The following is a 19,022-nucleotide window of genomic DNA, read 5'->3' as shown; positions in this document are numbered from 1 at the left end:
AGTACAATGTTATTGTGGTTGGTTTTTTTTTTTCTACCCAAAATTATATACACTCGTACACACACGCATTTATCACCACCATCAACAACACAAACAACACCAAATTGATATATCGATCGGTTAAAGAGGTTGATTTTTTCTTGAATGATCTCTGTTGATTATCGGTAAGCAAGGTCACTACTGTGCATGCCAGCAATGTCCAAGATACCTGGCAAAACGGAAGCTTCTCGCTTTTCTAATGGATGGAAACCAATGAATCATTGAGCGATATACGTCATTCATCGATGAGACGAAGTGACCCTGATACCTTTAGTACATCTGTCATGTAAGATACTAGTAATGAATTGCTGCCTCCTACCATGCGTATTGATCACTCCGCTGATTACTTTCTTTGTGCAGTGTGCATCCTCAATCCTCTGGGAAGGCTATTAACGCTGGAGCGGGATGGGGTTCATTTGCACCCCGCTCAACCCCAGTTCCTTCTTTCAGAGCCAAATACCTCTGGGAGGACCCAGCCCCACATGTATCTCAAATAAAGCATTCAATATATACTGTCCCTCGGATAGGACATAAAATGGAGGTCCCGTGTATGAGAGAGTAACAACTCATGCACGTAAAAGATCCCGCTTCATTCATTCATCGCAAAGACCAGGGTGTTTAACCCGGTGAAGTGGTCCCACCTCACATACAACTGGACCCCATGGAAGACCAGCTTAACGTAGCTGAATATGGGCTGTCCAGCCATCTTCTCAGATGGAAAATGAACAAACAAATGAACAAACAAACAATTTTCATTCACTTGATTTAGAGTGTTCGGTAAAGTTTTTTTTTTTTTTTCAGCTTAAAGTAGAGTAGTTTCATCACAGTGATAAAGATATATATGCTAAAAACAAGAAACAGAGATTAGTAAGGTCCTACACCCTGTTACTATATTTAGTGTATTATGGGTGAAGCATCACGGGGGTGCACATACACCCCTCCCAATCCCAAACGAAAGGCTGGTCCGTCAGTCAGTATATCATCAGACGCCAGACGAAATGCCAGCTCATGGAATTCTGCATGTGTCATCATAGTGCATGAACTGCTACATCACACAACACTCAGTCCCTGAACAAATCTCATGCGACACTCTTGATACCACTTTAGAAGAGATATCTAATTCATCGTGATTAGACGTTGATGAAGAGAAAGAGAGAGAGAGAAAAAAAAAATACTATCAGGGGATCCCCCAAACTGGGTATATAGCCCATCAATCCCTCATCATTTACCTTTATAATTCCATTAGAAATTGAAAGATGGAAGGCCCGATCAGAGAAGTTGAAAAGTCACCTTTTCCCCTTCTTAATTCATCAAATGCCATGCATGACATAACATACCAAATTAATAAATTAAGTGACTCGAAAGCAGTATATTCACTGAGGGGCGCAACCCCGAAGTGAATGATACTGCGACAAACTAAAACTAAATTAAACAAACTAAATTAAACGGAATATGTTTGTCTTTTATTTGGGGTTAAAGATCTAAAGCTAAGAAGACGAAAAATAATATGAGGGGAGAAGTCACGTGATGGCCACTGATTGCGGTCTTTTGAAGGGATCCCACAGTGACCATTCGAAGCCCGGCGCAATGCCAGAAGTGCTCTTTGGTGTTACAATTATTGCTTTGTGACATCATTTCACAAATTGTGGACTATTTGGAAAATGTCATAAACAGTGACGTCATTTTCAAAGTACTGTATACCATATCGATGGTGCGTCAACAATCGAGGCCGACATTCTGAAATAGATAGATACATGCAATCACGTGCAGCTCTCCTACCCAATCACTAGTGGATTAGTTTTTGATATAAAATATAAAATACAAACATACTTTCCTTAAAGTTTCTTATTAGGATTATGGGCAGCGGTAACTCCAAAACAGTAGCCTACCTACTATCTGAGGGCGGTGAAGTGAATAGTACACTGGAAGCACCGGCGCCCTTATAGTTTGAACCAGAAACTTAGTGGATCAAAAATTGAAACAAAAGAAGGAGAAAACACTCGCGAGAAGTAGTGTGATGGATGCGCCGGGCGTTGCGGATGGATTCTAAATTGACGGTACGAAGCAGCGGGCGATGATCTACGTTGTCATCATTTTCACAAATAGTGAACTAATTGGAAAATGTCATAAAAAGTGATGCAATTTTCCACAGTGTGCTATCAAGTGTCAAATAAGCCAACATTCTGAAATAGTTGAAAAAAAAACCCTATAATGTCGTGAAGCTCTTTCAATTCAATTCAATTCAAAGCTTACTTAATTTTTCAACAAAACATATGTGATCACTTCCTTTGATAACAGAGAAGGTAAACAGAACATTGTGTAATGAAAAGATACAATAATTGAGGACCTTATAGTAATTATACCTTGTAGTAAAAAAGAAACAGAAGTGGTCGATATGAAATACATGTATAACCTTGCTTAAGGTGCGAAAAGTGGAGAGACCCACTAAAAAGACAGAGCTTGTAGAATGTGGGCCTCTCTGGAAAAGAAAATCGATGGGAAGATTAATTGAAGCATCATAAACACACACACACACACACAAAGAGGAAGAAGTCTGGAAGCCCACTGAGGATTAGATTCACAGATAAATACACTTACTTTCATAGACGCGAACAAACATGAAACAAGACTAGACAACGAAACAACTACTGAAGAAAAGGCTGTACGGGACAAAACGGAATGGACAACCAATTCAGAGGATATCATTTTTACGTCCATTGAAGGGCTGAGAGATTTGTGTCTCTCTTGATCAACGTAAAAAAAAAAAAAAAAAAAAAAAACTTACGATGCAGACGAAAAATGGAAGCGCTAACCGAGCTGTTGTCATTATGCCATAATCATCTATTCAGTGCCTGTGCAATACGAACAAGCAACATATATACTAATCTTCAGTGAAAATTAGAATATCCCCTTTATATCATTATCTCTTGTAAAGGTATTTAAAACAGCCCGAACTTCACTGGGCGACATGCTGAGGATGTTATACCCAAGCCGTCTGAAAATCCAGGGAGGTGCTGTATTCACAACTCCCTGGAAAACATAATCCAAGAAGTCCACCATCAGCGAATGATACCCCCACCTGTTCGTTGTAGTGGCATGATAAAAGCGTCACCGACAGCAACTGGTAGCAACTGATATCCGAGCTTGTTTTATTCGTTTGTTTGTACTTGCTCCATGCAAGAGCTGACTCTCTCCCGGTGCTATCGATTATACCACTAGCAACACTCGCGCTGCAGACGACAGCTCGCTTGTTCAACAAGATGAAGATTGACACACGCCCATGGATGGAGTTAGTCATGGCGATTATTAGCGGCATGACCGATGATGGCGATGGAATCATACCTTGACACGGCCAATGTCTTGATTTTCTTTAAAAAATATCTCAGGAAGTTTGTAGAAACCTGGGAGGGTCAGGATGTCGACAAACGGCGAAAAGTTGGAGAATTTCATCGGCACTGCCGCGGAGCAAGTTGCCGACCAGACATTTGAGTTTCTCTCGCGGCAGCGATCGAGTATAGGGTTTCTCACCGACCCCAGGGTTCTGGCTCACCTGCTAGCCTTGCACCGGCGGTATAACGCAGTGGCGGAGAAAGGGAACAGTGCCAGAATGAACAGCTCAAGGAGTAACTCTGAAGTGTTCGACGTGAATTTTCAAAGGGAACTTCTTGCTCGGAAAATAGCCATATACAACAGGAATAACCAGTATGATGCTTTCACTGTATCACTGAAACAGGTAAGAGGAAACTAAACTTGTGGCAACGTTGTGACTGGTGTTCTCTTAGAACACAAAAATTCAAAATACTAACAATGTTCTAAGTTCTATTTGTGTTTTAATGTTACCGATATTTGTTTTGGGCAAGAGTTCCATCCCCCGCCCAAATTGTAATTGTGACAATTTCCAAATGGCAAAATGTTCTGTGCTTATATGGTACATGATTTTTTTTTCTTTGACACAGAGGTCTAGACTGTTTATTTCAATGTAGACACAATTGCAAAGCCAGTTGGATGACATCATACACCATGAAACAATGAACAAATAAAACATATAAAGACTTTGAAGTGAAACAAAATTTAAAACAAAAAGCATATTACATCATTTCAGAGTAGATTAATATGCAAGGTATACATGCACATGAAAGGCATTTACATAAATGGAAAACATATGCAACTGTTTAGACAAGTTGAATTGGTAGAACTGTAAGACACAAGATTATCAAAATGTTAGGTTTCAAGGCAATTCATTTCACAATGCAGTGAGTTGCTTGACTCACTGCACTGGAATTTTTCTCCAAGGGAAACAGAAAGAGAGAGGGATGGTTGAGGCAGAGGGAGATTTATACATTTGATAGGTGAGAGAAAGAGAATAAAGAAGATAAAGTCTGTCAAGAAGAGGCATGATGTCACCATGACATCTTACAGCGTTATGAAAATATCTCCATTTAACTACTTTTCTAAAGTTATTGCCTTTTCAGTGATGTATCATGAAACCATATATTGAACTAAACTATACCAAATTGCAACAAAATCATAATATGTCAGAATATGTATGGCTATGCTCAATGCAGGGCTGCCAACTCTCACTCATTGAGAGTGAGACTCACTCATTTTGGTCCTTTCTCACTCTAAAACTTTATTTCATTTGCATGCACTTCTATTGATCTCACTCATTTTGACTCCTAAATTACAACATTGGCCTATGGGAGTCTCACTCTCAACTAGTTTCCAATGTTGGCAGCCCTGTCAATGTTGAATATAATTTTATACTTGTGTGCAAAGTACATGTATGAATAAGTAGACAGTCTTTTACCTATGATTTAGTTAGTTGATACTTTGTCTTCTTTTTTTAAATAAAGTGAATTATTCCGCATTCAACACTTAGCACTTAAAAAAAAAACAACAACAAACAAACAAACTTTGGAAGACACTACTGTGATTTACACACACCATTAAATAAAACTGTTCTTGTATCTGTATTTACTTTGATTTATAAATATCAGACCTCTCTTTACCCTCAATGTTGTAAACTTTATATACAACTTACCATTTACTGTGCAATGGAAATGATTGCGCAAGACTCTGTTGATAATTTAATTCTTTCTATTTTTTTTTTCATGCAATGTAAATTCATATAAACAATACTAAGTAGCCCCAGTCTGTAACTACAACTATAAAATCCTCTTGTTTAAGTGCATGTATTGCCAAAAGTTCAAGCAGTAAATTGGTTTTTATCAAATCACATGTTGAACTTCTTCAGGAACTGAAGTATTCCCCAGCATGAAATATATAAGTGACCCCTCCTTTAGATTTTTTTTCTAATTTGATGCAGAAAACTTTCAGCAGTTGGGGAGATCATACATAGGAGATTATAAGGCTTCTACCAACCTTAAGTGATTTGCTTTCTAGCTGTCTAATTTGTTTCTTTTTTTTTTTAGAGCAGAACTTGAAACATTGGATGTAAACTCTGTTGTTGAGTGATGACAGTTAGATGTATATGAAGGAAACATTTGACTGTGTCACCTGAAATCAGGGAATCTGTCACATTTTACACATCATTGCATTTCTCCTGTCCTCCTTGTAAACAATACCAGGACTTTGTAGAGGGGATGCATGACTAATTGCAAGTAATCAATAATAGAAAGAAGAGCCCAAGGATCGACAGCCAAGTTTGTGTGAGGCAATGCTGTTGTTGGGATTTAACTGCCAATAAGGCCAATCGATATAGAGTTAGGGAACATTTCTGTGAAACAGTATCCTTAGAAATATGTGCATAGTGTCTGGCATGGCTTTTCTCTTTCACAGACAAGTCACATTTGCCATGAAAACTTTTGGTGCACAGACTTCTGACTGTACTAGACTTCAAAGCCATAATACAAACCATGTTATTGTTAGGTCTGTAACACATACACTGCTGGAAACTTGGAGAAAGCTTTTGAACTACCGCCAAGCTGTAGATAAATGGTATCAAATAGAATCTTGAAATTCCTGTTCCATTTCGTAAGTTTTAAACAGTGCCATTGCTTTTTTTGTTTTGTTTTCTTTCACGTGCATAAAGAGGAATTTTAGCACATTTACTTTTGACACTGCATTTAGAAAGGAGTTCTCCCCTGATTTAACCCATTGAGGACAAACTGATTTTGCTACAACATGCATTTCCCATATATACACCTGCCCGAGTATACTCAGGACTCGTCCTGAATGGGTTAAGGATACATTCTAATTAATGTAACATAATATCCTCCAGTATAAAGTATCTTGGAGCTAGAAAAAAAAATACAAGATCAAAAAGAACACAAAACAAAAACCACAAATAATATTCGTTTGAGAAGGGACTTGTTTTTCATAAAGGCAAAACAGTTACAATCTTTAGTATGCAGCTTCAACTTTTAAAGCAAATTTGGCTTACCAAGTTTTACTCTCTGTAACTTAATGCATTAAAACTATCACCACACCATGATCTGGTTCTGTAATATGGAATCGAAAGTAAATCCTGAGCAACAGAAGGCCTTAGGGTGTGAAGTGGTAGGGATGCTTTGGTCCATCTTAGGTAGACAATGGGGCCAGTCAGTCGAGTCGTGTCGAGGGCTCAGTGTATTAACCACCCTGAAAAGAGCCATCGGTGATAGTGAATGGTGGTCACAGACCCATGCGGCAACAAAGTGGGAGCGTTGAACAATCAATGGCACAAGCATTGATGATCTGTGTGCTGAGCACCTGCTTTTCAATATGCAGAAACTAGAGCCTGAATGGTACAACATTATTTGAAAACTCCTCCGTCCAAGAGTTCACACAAGGAGCAGAATTAGGGCATAATAGGACAATCAAATGCATCTCCGTCACAGCTCTTGACAATAACTTTATTTTTGTTTTGGAGGGGGAGGCTTGGGATTAGATGATGCCAAGTGATAATGGGACAATCAACACATGCGTCACAGGATTAAAGTAGAAAACAGCAATCCACTGGGACTAGGCATCAGTATATTGACTGCCTTGTATTCATGGTGCTATTCACAGAATTAATGTCGTCAAAAATCCTTACCAGGCTGAGTTCTTTTGATCCTAAAAAACAAACAAACAAACAAACATGATCCAAACACTTGTAAGTTAGCTTGCCTCTACACTATACACTATACTTGTAGATGAATTAGATCATTTAATGAAGTGCAGAAGATTCCAATTATGTGTAAGAAATGTCTTTTAGATTCAGCTTAAATCATCACTGCATTTCATTAGACATGATGTTAAATAGAAAATGAATACTTGTCAGGTTTGGTAATAATGACTTTTAAAAGGAGGTGTTGTATTTGTTAAATCAATCAAGAAAAAAAAAAATCTTTCTGTTATTATTGTACATAAATCGATCAAAGAGTCATGATGCCATGACTTTGTTACCTGTACCATCTGATACCTGATTTGCATATGGTTGTGACCAAAATAAATCTTTCGTAATGCGTGTGGGAAACTGATATTTCATTATTTCTTATTTTTCTCTGGGTTTACAAACCTTTCATTGGCCCATTTTTTTAAACTACATGTTTTAGCGAACTATACATTGTATCAATTTGAGTTTCTCCTTATAAGTGAGCATCAAACCAAAGCAATCTTTTAGATGCTTAGCACATACACCAGTATCAAAATTGAACATCAGGCTTTGCTGTGATGTGATAATGTCAAATATTTATATATTTATATCATATCTGTTTTAAAGAAACAAATTTATTATCTCATGTATTCATCTATTCAATCCTTCATGTATATGTTGACCATCTTGTCTACTGGTATTCTATGGAAGGCATCTTTAATAGATATCTTGTCTGTATCTACTAAAAAATGAAAGACTGTGGAAGATGATATGAATACATGTACTCTATTTGTCCTTCATTTGATTTTCATGTAGACTTTAATACCAATTATCAGGTGTAACAAACATAGGGGAAAGTAGAGATTTCCAGTGTGATATGATATCTATTTAACATTAATTTCTTTGATAACTTTTCCCCCCCAGGGGCTCACCTATGAGGGTGTTCTGCGATTTTACTGCCTGACATCAAGCAATCACAGAGCAACAAAGGCTTTGAGGATCACAAACCACATGACGGTTTGCGACCTTTTGCCATTATTGCGTGACAAGCTGACCATTCCCCAGGACAGCCTGGTCAAGTGCAAACTCTACCAAGTAATAGACAATGGTGAGTTATTCTTCTTTCTTTTTTAATAAAAATTATATTTTCTATTGACTGTTGATTCGAATTCATTTCCTGTTAAAATTTTCTTTTCAGATAGTTTCAATCTTTTTTAAAGTCAAGATTGACAAGCATGGACAGTCTTAAAGTGTTTTCTGTGTGGATGCAGATCTATGAGATTTGCCTTGAAAACTACACACCTTGCTCTCTCATGTGTTTGTGTGTTTGTATCACTCCATCTCTCCTCTCTAACTCTCCTTCTTCTCTCCCCTGCTCTTTCTCTTTCTCTCTCTGTCTTTGCACACTAGTCATAAATTGTAGATCAGCTATTTTATGATTATTCTGACATTAAAGCACAAATCTTGGTGTTAGAATCACATTAAATGCCATAATTCAAAAAGGATTTTAATAGACAGGTAAGTAGACCATTCAGAGCAAAAAGTCAGTAATGATGATGATACTTCAAAATTGCCATGGATTAGGCTTGTATACATACTTACATATACACACACACACACATATATATATATATATATATATATATATATATATATATATATATATATATATATATATATGTATGTATGTATATGTATATATATATATATATATATATATATATATATATATATATATATATATATATATATATATATATATATATATATATATATATATATATATATATATATATATATATACACATAGTAATACTTACATAACAGACCAGCAGAAATGATAGACTGCATAAACATTTAGTGGTAGTGAGATAACCAAAGTGTAGATATCAGGAATATACCAAGCTTCAACTTCAATCTGCATCATCCTAAACACGTCTCAAAAATACTGGTTCTAAGTTTGTAAACAAATTGATAATTTGATAATATAGCTCTGGCATGACATGCAGTTACCACAAAAAAAAAATATTGAATATATATTCTGAGGTGATAAACACTCTTATCGATGAGCTAAAGAAACATGGTGGCTGCTATCTGTTTCAGGCAACCCAGTGACTGTGCTAATCTTCAACTGATATTTCCATTTGCAGCTCTGTATTTATCCACAGATGGTATGAAAACTGACAGATCCTGATATTCCTGTCCCGCTGTGCTAAGTGAATTTCCTTTGATCTGTTTGACTTCATTGACAGTTTTTTTTTTTTTTTTTTTACAGCTCTCCGAAGGTTGGAGGTGTGATACAGGTGATCACAGTTACCATGAAGCATTATCATTGCATAGATATATTCATATTCATATGAAATATAGTCCTACATTTAAATATATTCTGAGTTGACATCTAATTTGACATTGGAAAGAATAATATAATACACCTGCTTCTGCATTGTATCACATAGTGTTTTGGGAAGCAGGTTGTTCAGATTTAGTATTTGAACCCTTATTGTGATGGAAATTTGTCCCTTTGGTCTTTTGTGGTACATATCTAGTGAATCCTTGATTTTCACTGCCTGTTCCACCTGTTCATCAACATCATTGATGCTTTCATTATCAATGAACCTTTCTTTGTATCTGTTTTGATTTACCATGGGCGCACTAAAACAAAAACAAAAGAACAAACATGTAGTAAAAATGGCTGTTTTGTGAAAAGAGACAGAGCATAAAGTTGTAGTTAACCGGCTATCACACTTCTCAGAAGAATTAAATTTGTGCGAGAGGAATACAACATAACTTTTTTTTTCTCAGTCAGACAAAGCAAAGACAAAGGCATGTTGATATGTGCAGTCATTAACCTCTGGGATATGATTGACAAGGAGGGAGAAGGGGGAGGGGGAATTCATCAGCAGGGACAGCTGACCTCCAGGTAATTCCTGTCTAATATTCCCCTCAATGTCTGCCTGACAAGTATGCATATGAGTACTATGAGTGAGATCCCATGTGACAATTATGATTAACATCTATGCCACCCACCACACAGCCATGTCTCAACTATTGTCGAGAGTGGACACTTATTCCTTGCGCTAATCTTGTACTGCTTGCCCCTCCTTGCTTTGGGCTATGTACCCCCTAGAGGAGTGGCTTAATTAATCTCTTCCTCCCACTGTCCAAATTGTGTCCTGTGTCTTCCGATCGCCTGTCATCAGGTAAGTATTAAAATGCAAGGGATTCTTTTTCCATCTTTGGCATGATGGGGCAGCTCTGCTTTACTCTTTAAAGCCTTATGTAGGGAAATGAGAGTGACATAGCAAGCAAAACTTCTGTTTTCAGTCTAAGACTTTCTAATTTGAAAGTACCGCCACAGCCCTCTTTTGGAAGCTTATTTAACCCGTTGAAGACGGACTGATTTTGCTACAACATGCATTTCCCATAGACACTTGCTCGAGTCTACTTGGGACTTGTCCTTAACGGGTTAATGCACACAAAATCATAACATTGTGGTTAGAATGAGCATCACAAATGCATTTCTTGTTGCTTTGCAGTGAGAGAGATACATACCCAAACATAATGGCATAGTTATCATACTTGCAGTTCACTTGAACAAGTTTTGATTGTCACCTGGATTTTTTTGTTTGTTTTGTTTGTGGGGAAATAGTTACCCAGTTCTCTATGAATCCCAAGTTCTTGGTACCATACCTAAATTTCTCTTCTCTGCAAGTGTGGTATATTCTAACTAATGGAGAAGGTAGAAATTATGGCAGTGGCTCTCTGATTTCAGTAGTATTGCCAAGTTCTCAATCACATGCTAAGATGCAGAATGGTGATTATGACTTTGATCTCATCAGCAAATACGTCCAGTTATGTGAGATTGTTCTAGGGGAGTACTGTAAAAGTGGAAATTTTTGCACATTTCGCGCAACCAGAAACTAGCACGAAAATAAAAACATGCAAATACTTTTGCTTGCCATGTGTTCCAGTAGATGATGTCTTGATTCCGCATAATTAAAAAACATGCGAAACTCTTCTTACCCAGCCAAGCGTGAAAAATTAGTCGCGCGAAAATATCTACTTTTACAGTAGTCTGCTGTACTTTTTGTCAAAGTGTATGAAGAGAAATTGATCATCTCTTGCCAGTATTTGTTACGTGTCCTCAGCAGTGATGCAGACATATTCACACTTAGTGGATTGGAATTAAATGAGTCATCTAAGACAGGATTATAAGTCAAGGCTACCTTCTCTGTTTCCAGTGTGGTCAATGCCCGGGCACAAGCTTTACTCATGCTTCTCAAAATGTTTGCTGCGATTTTAGTATGGTCAGTTGGTGTTGCATATGAACAGACTCTCCTACTAGGACTGAAGAAATCGTTATGTGTTCCACAAGTAAGCGGCTCTCACAGGCCTCGGATAGTTCTGAATTCCAGTGCAATTAAAAGTTCATTTGAAAAAAGGGAGTAAAATTGTCTTATTACATAATGATTAAAATTTTATAAAAATTTGATGAAATATAAGAAAGTTATGCCATTTTGAGGTTTTACAAATTGTTCAGAAAACAGTTCTTGAACAGCCAATATGAATATGCATTTCATGCAACCAAAAGCTAGCACGAAAATAAAAGCATGCAAATATTTTTGCTTTTTGTATGCTCCATTATACTATTATATGTCTTGATTCTGTGGAATTAAAAACAGACAGAGTTCTTCTTATCCAGCCCAGTGCTAAAAATTACTCATGCACAATATCTATTGTTTATCAAAATTGGATCAAAGTTAGGGAAGTTAGGGAAGTTATGTTATGAAGTTTCACTACTTTCTGTAGAAGAGTTCTTGTACAGATGATATCAATATGCAAATGAGTGAGCTGGTGATGTCATCACCTCACAATTTGCCATTGATCCTGTATAAAATAAAATGATGAAAATTCAATAATTCTGTTGTTAAAGTGCAAAACATGATGCTTTTCCTGGTTGAATAACTTCAGAATAATGATCAGTTAGATATAGATCAGGATTTGAGATTGGGGTATAATTACGTTTGAGTGAAAAACTTGAAATTTTGAAATTTTATGTACAAACAATATACATGGCAAGTTGTGACGGGATTTCATCATCACTTTACTAGTGTATATTCATATCTTCCATATTGCTCTACCAGAGGGGCCTTGCCATTATCATTGCCATATCATCATGTACTTTGTTCACGTACATGCTTATAGGTTGAAAGGGACATTGTCCATTTATGTCCACTCCAAATGTCAATGCCATCTTGTAATGAAATATTCATTATTGACGTCGTGTAATGAAATATTCATTATTGAAAATGAATCTGAGTTTCATTCCAGAGATTAGCAAATAGAGGAAGGAATCTGTCTCAATTTCATTTAATTGGAAATGCTCCACTTAAGATCAATCTCTTGCATGCTTGGATGGAATGCCTGTGGTAAATTCCTTTCTATAGGATAAGTTTTGTAATTGTACATCTTTTGTGGAATATAAGATAAAATGTGTTTCCCCGAGGTCTTAAAGATTTGTCACTACCTTTTATCCTTTATTCTTTCTATACCCTTGCCAAAAAATGAAATAAAAAGAAAGAAGAACTACAAAACTAATGTGCTCTGTGAGAATTTTGTATGTATTTTCCCTCAGTCTAGATCTTCAATCAAGGAATTTCAGATAAGCATGTTGTCGCCCTCTATTGGCTACTCCATGAACATTATGCCCCAGTCAAACTCTCTGACCCTTGTGAGTAGATTCCCTGCTGTGGAGTTGTGCCTACACAATATCCCACGACTTGTTCCCCCAGGCTCTGACTCATTCTTACACAGAGGTACTTGAACTTTGATTCAGTATAACAAGGGACTAACAAGTTCTCAATGATACCCCCCCCCCATTTCTAAGAGACTGCATCAAAAGTTTGTTCAGTAAATTGTTCATGTAGCTTTCCTTCTCTCTCAAAGTCATGAAATGTGTTACTTTTTTTTGCACAGCTGAATTACTGAAGTTGTTGTTTACTGACAGTATGTAACAAATAATCCCTTTTTGGCCCTCTGTGAATTCAGCTTGTCTGCAATGAAACCCCAGGTATGAGACTTGGAGAATGAGCCCCATATAGCAAAAAAGAATGGTCCTCATTTGGATACTCATTAATAGCATAATATATGAAAGAAGCATGATGTATGCAGATGGGGAAATTACACAAAAATTGGTTCAGAGATTTTCATTTCTTATCATTAGAATCCCAAGTCTTTTTTTTTTTCTTCTTGAATAAAATTTCTGCTACAATAGCAAAAAATCTTAGCCAGTCTGTGTGAATGCTGCCAAACATATACCAGCATTCTTAGTATTTATATCAATCGATGAAAAAAAGAAAGAAAAGATAGTTGGATTTGACAGAAGTTTATGTTTTTCACACTGAGGAATTCTTATGAAAAGTGACACATGAACTGATTCTGCATGAACAGTCATGAAAGGAAAGAACAACAAGAAACAAAACTTACCATTTACAACAATCAAAACATTTTGAAAATCAAATAATTGATATGTGCCATTTGATGTGCAACATTGTAATTATGATGTATTGCTGCTGCTACATGTAGGCAGTGCTGCCACTACCTCTGCTTCTATCAATACTATTGCAGGTATGATATTCTTGAAGATTTAGTAGCAATAATGTGTGTTGTTTTTTTTTTTTTTCACCGAGAATAGACTCTGCAGAATTGGCACTGCCGCTGTAAGTTCCATGCAATGCTATCTTCTTTCAAGTCATGATTTTGTCATTTTATGTCATTGCCAATACCAATGTTGAAACTCATACATTTTAGTCATCCATGATAGTATGATGTTAAAAGACACACATTTCTTGTGGTGTAACATTATTTATTGTCAGTGTTCAAGCAAAGTGGGAAGAGATTTCCACAAACCACATGTAGCTTCCCTGCCATTCTTTTGTTCCGGTTTTGTAACAAATACTATACATATGCTGGCTTTTATTGATCTCAATCGGCTGCAGCCTTTGTAAAACACGATTTCTTTGACATCGTATGGTCATTACAAGCTATTGTCCACCACCTTGTACTGGGTTATGAGAACAAGTGTCTGACCATGGGACCTATGTAAATGTATGTATTTTGTTGTTGTTTGTTCATCTTGTTGGTCAAGCCGGGCATGACGCTGATCAATAAAAAGCTGAAAGATATTGATTGCAACCCGTTGTCCCGAGCGCTTTCAGATTCTGTGCCTGTATAGTTGAGGGCGGGTTGCCAAGAGAATAGCGTTGTGTTGCTTCAAAGGGTCTGGTAGTGTTCATAGATTTTCATCCATCACTCGATTCACAAGGACTTGTAATCCTGATATTTCCTTTTGTTCAGACGGCATGATGCATTAAGCACCACCTCTCCTGAGGATTAGATCTTCCACAGCCTTTGCTAAGCCTAGGGCTACAAATGCCAATCCTTAAGAAGCTTGTGTGTCCAATACAAATCTAAAATCTATTTTAGAGCTTGCATATTTCAAGATCTACACCGTAAATAACAAGGCTATCAAGACAGGCAACAAAAGTATGGTTTTGGAGGACTTTGTAAAACCAGTCCCTGATACATACCACAAATTTGCACTTTTCCACAGCTTTTTTTTTTTTTTTTTTGTGCAATAGGTCTTTCATTATGTTGTCCATAATGACTCTTTGACTTGTAATTCTTAGTCAATCTAAAAACAGTTGTAGGTATCTCTTCAGAACAAGATTATAACTCAGTTTTCAAAGCACGTAGTCTGGTGTGCAAATGTGGATCAAAGAATTTAAAAAACAACAACCAAAGTCCAGATATGAATGTGGATTGACTGGAAGCAGCAATATTAGTACAACACATCAGTGAAATGTGGAAAATCACCAATTTTGCTCAAAAGTTGTGAATTTTCAATGTTTCAGTGCCATCATCACTGGATAAGAAGACTACTATCACTCTAAATTCCTTAGATTGAAATAGATTGTAGTCAGGGACCAATCCAAAAGTTGGATTGAAGTTTTCAATCTAATAGAGTTAGAATTCAATCTTATTCGATTGAAACTTTCAATCCAATTTTGGATTGGTCCCTGACTGCAATCTATTAGATTGACTTCAATCTACAGAATTTAGAGAGATACCAAGGAGAATTTCATACAATTAAATTTTTCCAGAAAAGTAAAACTTCCATAACATGTTACTGACATATGTTATGAGTAATATTATTCCCTCTGCTTTCATTATGCAAGAAAAGTGAAAACATGTTGAATTTTCTTTATATATTCTTTTTATATTGTTGTCCAGAATGAAGTCATGAAGTGTAGCAGTCTCCTTATCCAGCTGTGATGGCACTGAAATTATAAAAACTCATACCTTTTGAATCAATTGTCTGATTTTCCTCAAATTTTCACTGATGTGTTCTACTTATACTGCTGCTTTCACTCAATCCACATTTCTCTTTGGGTTTTGGTTTCCTTTAACAAGTCAAGTCTTGCAAAAAGTATGACTGATTATTTACTTCAAAAGTTCTTTGAAGTAAATTGTACATAGAGGTGTATTAGTTGTAAGCTGAAATATCATTTATTGTGAGAGCCACTATATAGGGCCTTATTGAACTGAATAGAGTCTATGGAACCAATGCCCTTCTGGATCTCACACAAGGATATGCCATGATAGGGCAGTGCAGGGATGCATCCATATGGGGATTAGATTGTGTACCTGTCTCATCTATGTGTTTGCCTTTCACACTTGAGGAAAGTGGTGAAGCAAAACCTTTTTGTCCTTCTTAGGTTTAGAGAGGTACTTTGAAGACAGTAGAGTGCTTGGCTGCTACACGACATTTGCTCCTGCGACAATTGCTCCAGTCTTATTTTCTCCTTAAGGGCAATTCCGCAGTTAGGTGGACATGACATGGATGAAAGAAATGTGCCTCTTTATCTTACCCTTTGATCTAGGTATCAACTAATGCCATGGATGTTCACCAATCATTAGGGTCTTTCAAATTCAGTAGATTTTATTTTTCATATTTATTGATTTTGCGAGATCTAAAACCATCATTTAAAATGTACATGTGGGACTGGGGACGCTGAAATTCACTTAAATGCAAATTACAGTGGGTTCCTTTGAAATTTTTTTCCTCAAAGTTTTGCTAAAGGGTAAAAGATGAATACATTTAAATACTCCAGAAGTCATGTGACATTTTGTCAATTACAAAAGGGTGAAATGACCTGCGGAATGACTCCGGACAAATGTAACGTTACTAACCGTAACGTTACTAACCATGCTTTTGGGGGTCTAGCTAAAAAATTATCGGTCAAACTGCTAAAAAAATTTGCATGAACATTTGTCATGATGCAATAACTGAAATTAATGCAACACTTTGTTTGAAGTAACTTGAATTTTTGCACACTTTTTGTTACAAGACATTGATTTTTTTGTCATGTCCTTTTTTCGTAACGTTACTAACCAGCCCTTTAAGTTGCTATAGCAATTCTAATATTTCTTGGATTGTGTTCATTCTTTTCTGTATCATAAACCTGGGAAGGATGAACATGTTTTTGACATAATTTTTACTTGAAATGAATAAATGGTAATTTAGTGGTAAAAACAAATATCTAAATTTGTTCAAATGTAACGTTACTAACCGCGGAATTGCCCTTAAGAACCTAGGGTTGGGTTAGCTCGGGTTGTGATAGGGTTGTAGGTTTAGTTTAATGTGAGGATTAAGAGAGTGTCTGTGGGTAGAATTTAAGCTTGGCTTAGCATGCAGATACTTTGTGGGAGCAACCGTTGCAGGAGCAAATGTCATGGAACCAAATAGAAAGATAGGATTTTCTGTGGTATGGATCAGATAGGAGATGAGAGATGATGCATATATAGCAGTGGCTGGATGCTATCAGAAATCAGTATCCACAAATCTACATTAAACCAGTAACAATAGCAGGAGGAATGCAAGGATGATGTATGAATGAAAATTATTAGATCAGTGTACACAATACTGAGATTACACAGTGATAAGGGATATTACCAGAACAAGAACGTTCTGAAGAACACAGGCTCTAAAATGGATACTACATAAGCCTATGAGATGAATTTGAGTGAAATTGACAATTGTGAATGTGGTGATGATTTTGATAGCACTGTCCATTAAAGTTACTAGCAACACTTACAACTTGAAATAACAGTCTTGATCATGTGATAGTGATTCACCAGTGCATGACTCCTTTCTTTCTTCTTCTTCTTCTTTTTTTTTAACATTTGTATGGAAGTTCTAGGATTACTTTTTCTAACTTAAAAAATATGTAACAAGAGACTTGCCTCAGCTAAACTGTAGCAGAGTTGTGAAGAAAATGTTTTATGAAATATGAGTATAATTACATGTACAGTTTAAAACAAATGAGCAGCAGTATGCTAGCAACATGTCCAGATTCATCTAGATTACAGTATACATAAAAAATTAATGAATCTAGGGCTAAAATAGGTACAATGTTGGTCATATTTAACCAGCTTCAAGAGAGTTTTATGAACTGCCCAGCCTATAAAAGACTGATCTTACCACTCAGGCTATGAAACATCCAAAGGTAAGACACAATCCTTTATCATGTCCATACTGACTATACCCAAAGTCCTGTAAGTTTATACAAGGATAGTTAATTGTAATTATGCTTTTGACCAAATTTGGCAATACTACCATTAATCATTGCTGAACCATTTAGTGGTGAATGAAGTTGACTTGGGACTTTTATCATTAAGAAGCTGCTTAAATTTGATCTTCATGTGACAATTTATAGAAAAAGAGCTTAAAGAGACTCTTTCTCTCAGATTGATAAAATATTGTTTATTTGTATGTTTGATGCTTAATTTGTTTTGCATGCATGTGCAAAGTGTAAGACATTAAGGTCTTTCTTGCTCTGGTTCTAATTCCTTCTTCATGGAAAGGACAGATGGGAAAGAAAGCATGTGCTAGGGTATGATGCCTGCAGGCGATTCTCTTCAGGCATTGTGTAGTTTCCATGTAATGAAGTTAACACCCTATTGTAGTGAAGCATTGTTGACTCACCTTTTGACATGCCCTGTGTATAACTTGACCTTGAGTCTTCACGTTGTCAATTCACCTCTGGTGCTATACGGCTATGATGATTAAGGGCTGATTTCATTTGAATGGAGATGACGGCATTTTCTCTCACTAATGATAGACACAAGGGAGTAATTCTGCTTTAAAGGCCTCCATTTCTAATTATTAATGGGAAGTTTATGACATAACTGCCAGCAGTGTCCTACCTTTAGTCATCATTTTGTTCTCAGCAAATCCTCTGAAAAATCAATAAAGGCGTAAGTACAAAGAATCAGAAATGGAGAAATAGAGGAGGAGTATCGTACGTATGTATTGTGGAGTAGAAAGCTGACCAATTATTAAATGTGAAGAATATATCAAGCCATCTATGATGGAAGCAAATTATTTGTTTTCTTCCAAGGACCACACGTGTCTCGTCTCACAATGAGAACAATAGAAGTAATGCTCTCATGCACACCTCAAGGAGAGACAGAGGGAAGTGGTGACGATGAAAAGAAGGGGTTCCTAGTGTCTTACTATTGATCAGTTCAGTGTTCATTAACACACATGTATCAATGGTTGTCAACTGTAGTTTCCTTTATTCCATCAAGTTCCCCATGTACCTTGGATTAGACCTAGCTTGAGGAAACATCGGAAATAAAAGGATTTTACCCATCTTTCTTGCAATGGAAATATTTTCTTCGTGCCGTGGGATGTAAATAAAAGCTGGAGGTTTGAAAGTTCAACAAAATATATTTCTCCAGTGGCCCTTAGTGGACCTAGGAAAGAATGAGGATGAAAAATGTGATTGACATAGAAAGGAGTTTGAAAGAATAGTCATCATGTCATCACATGGGGGTAAGA

The sequence above is a fragment of the Diadema setosum genome, chromosome 8 (assembly GCF_964275005.1).
Source record: "Diadema setosum chromosome 8, eeDiaSeto1, whole genome shotgun sequence".
Lineage (NCBI taxonomy): Eukaryota > Metazoa > Echinodermata > Echinoidea > Diadematoida > Diadematidae > Diadema > Diadema setosum.
Note: the sequence above shows the minus strand (reverse complement) of the source record.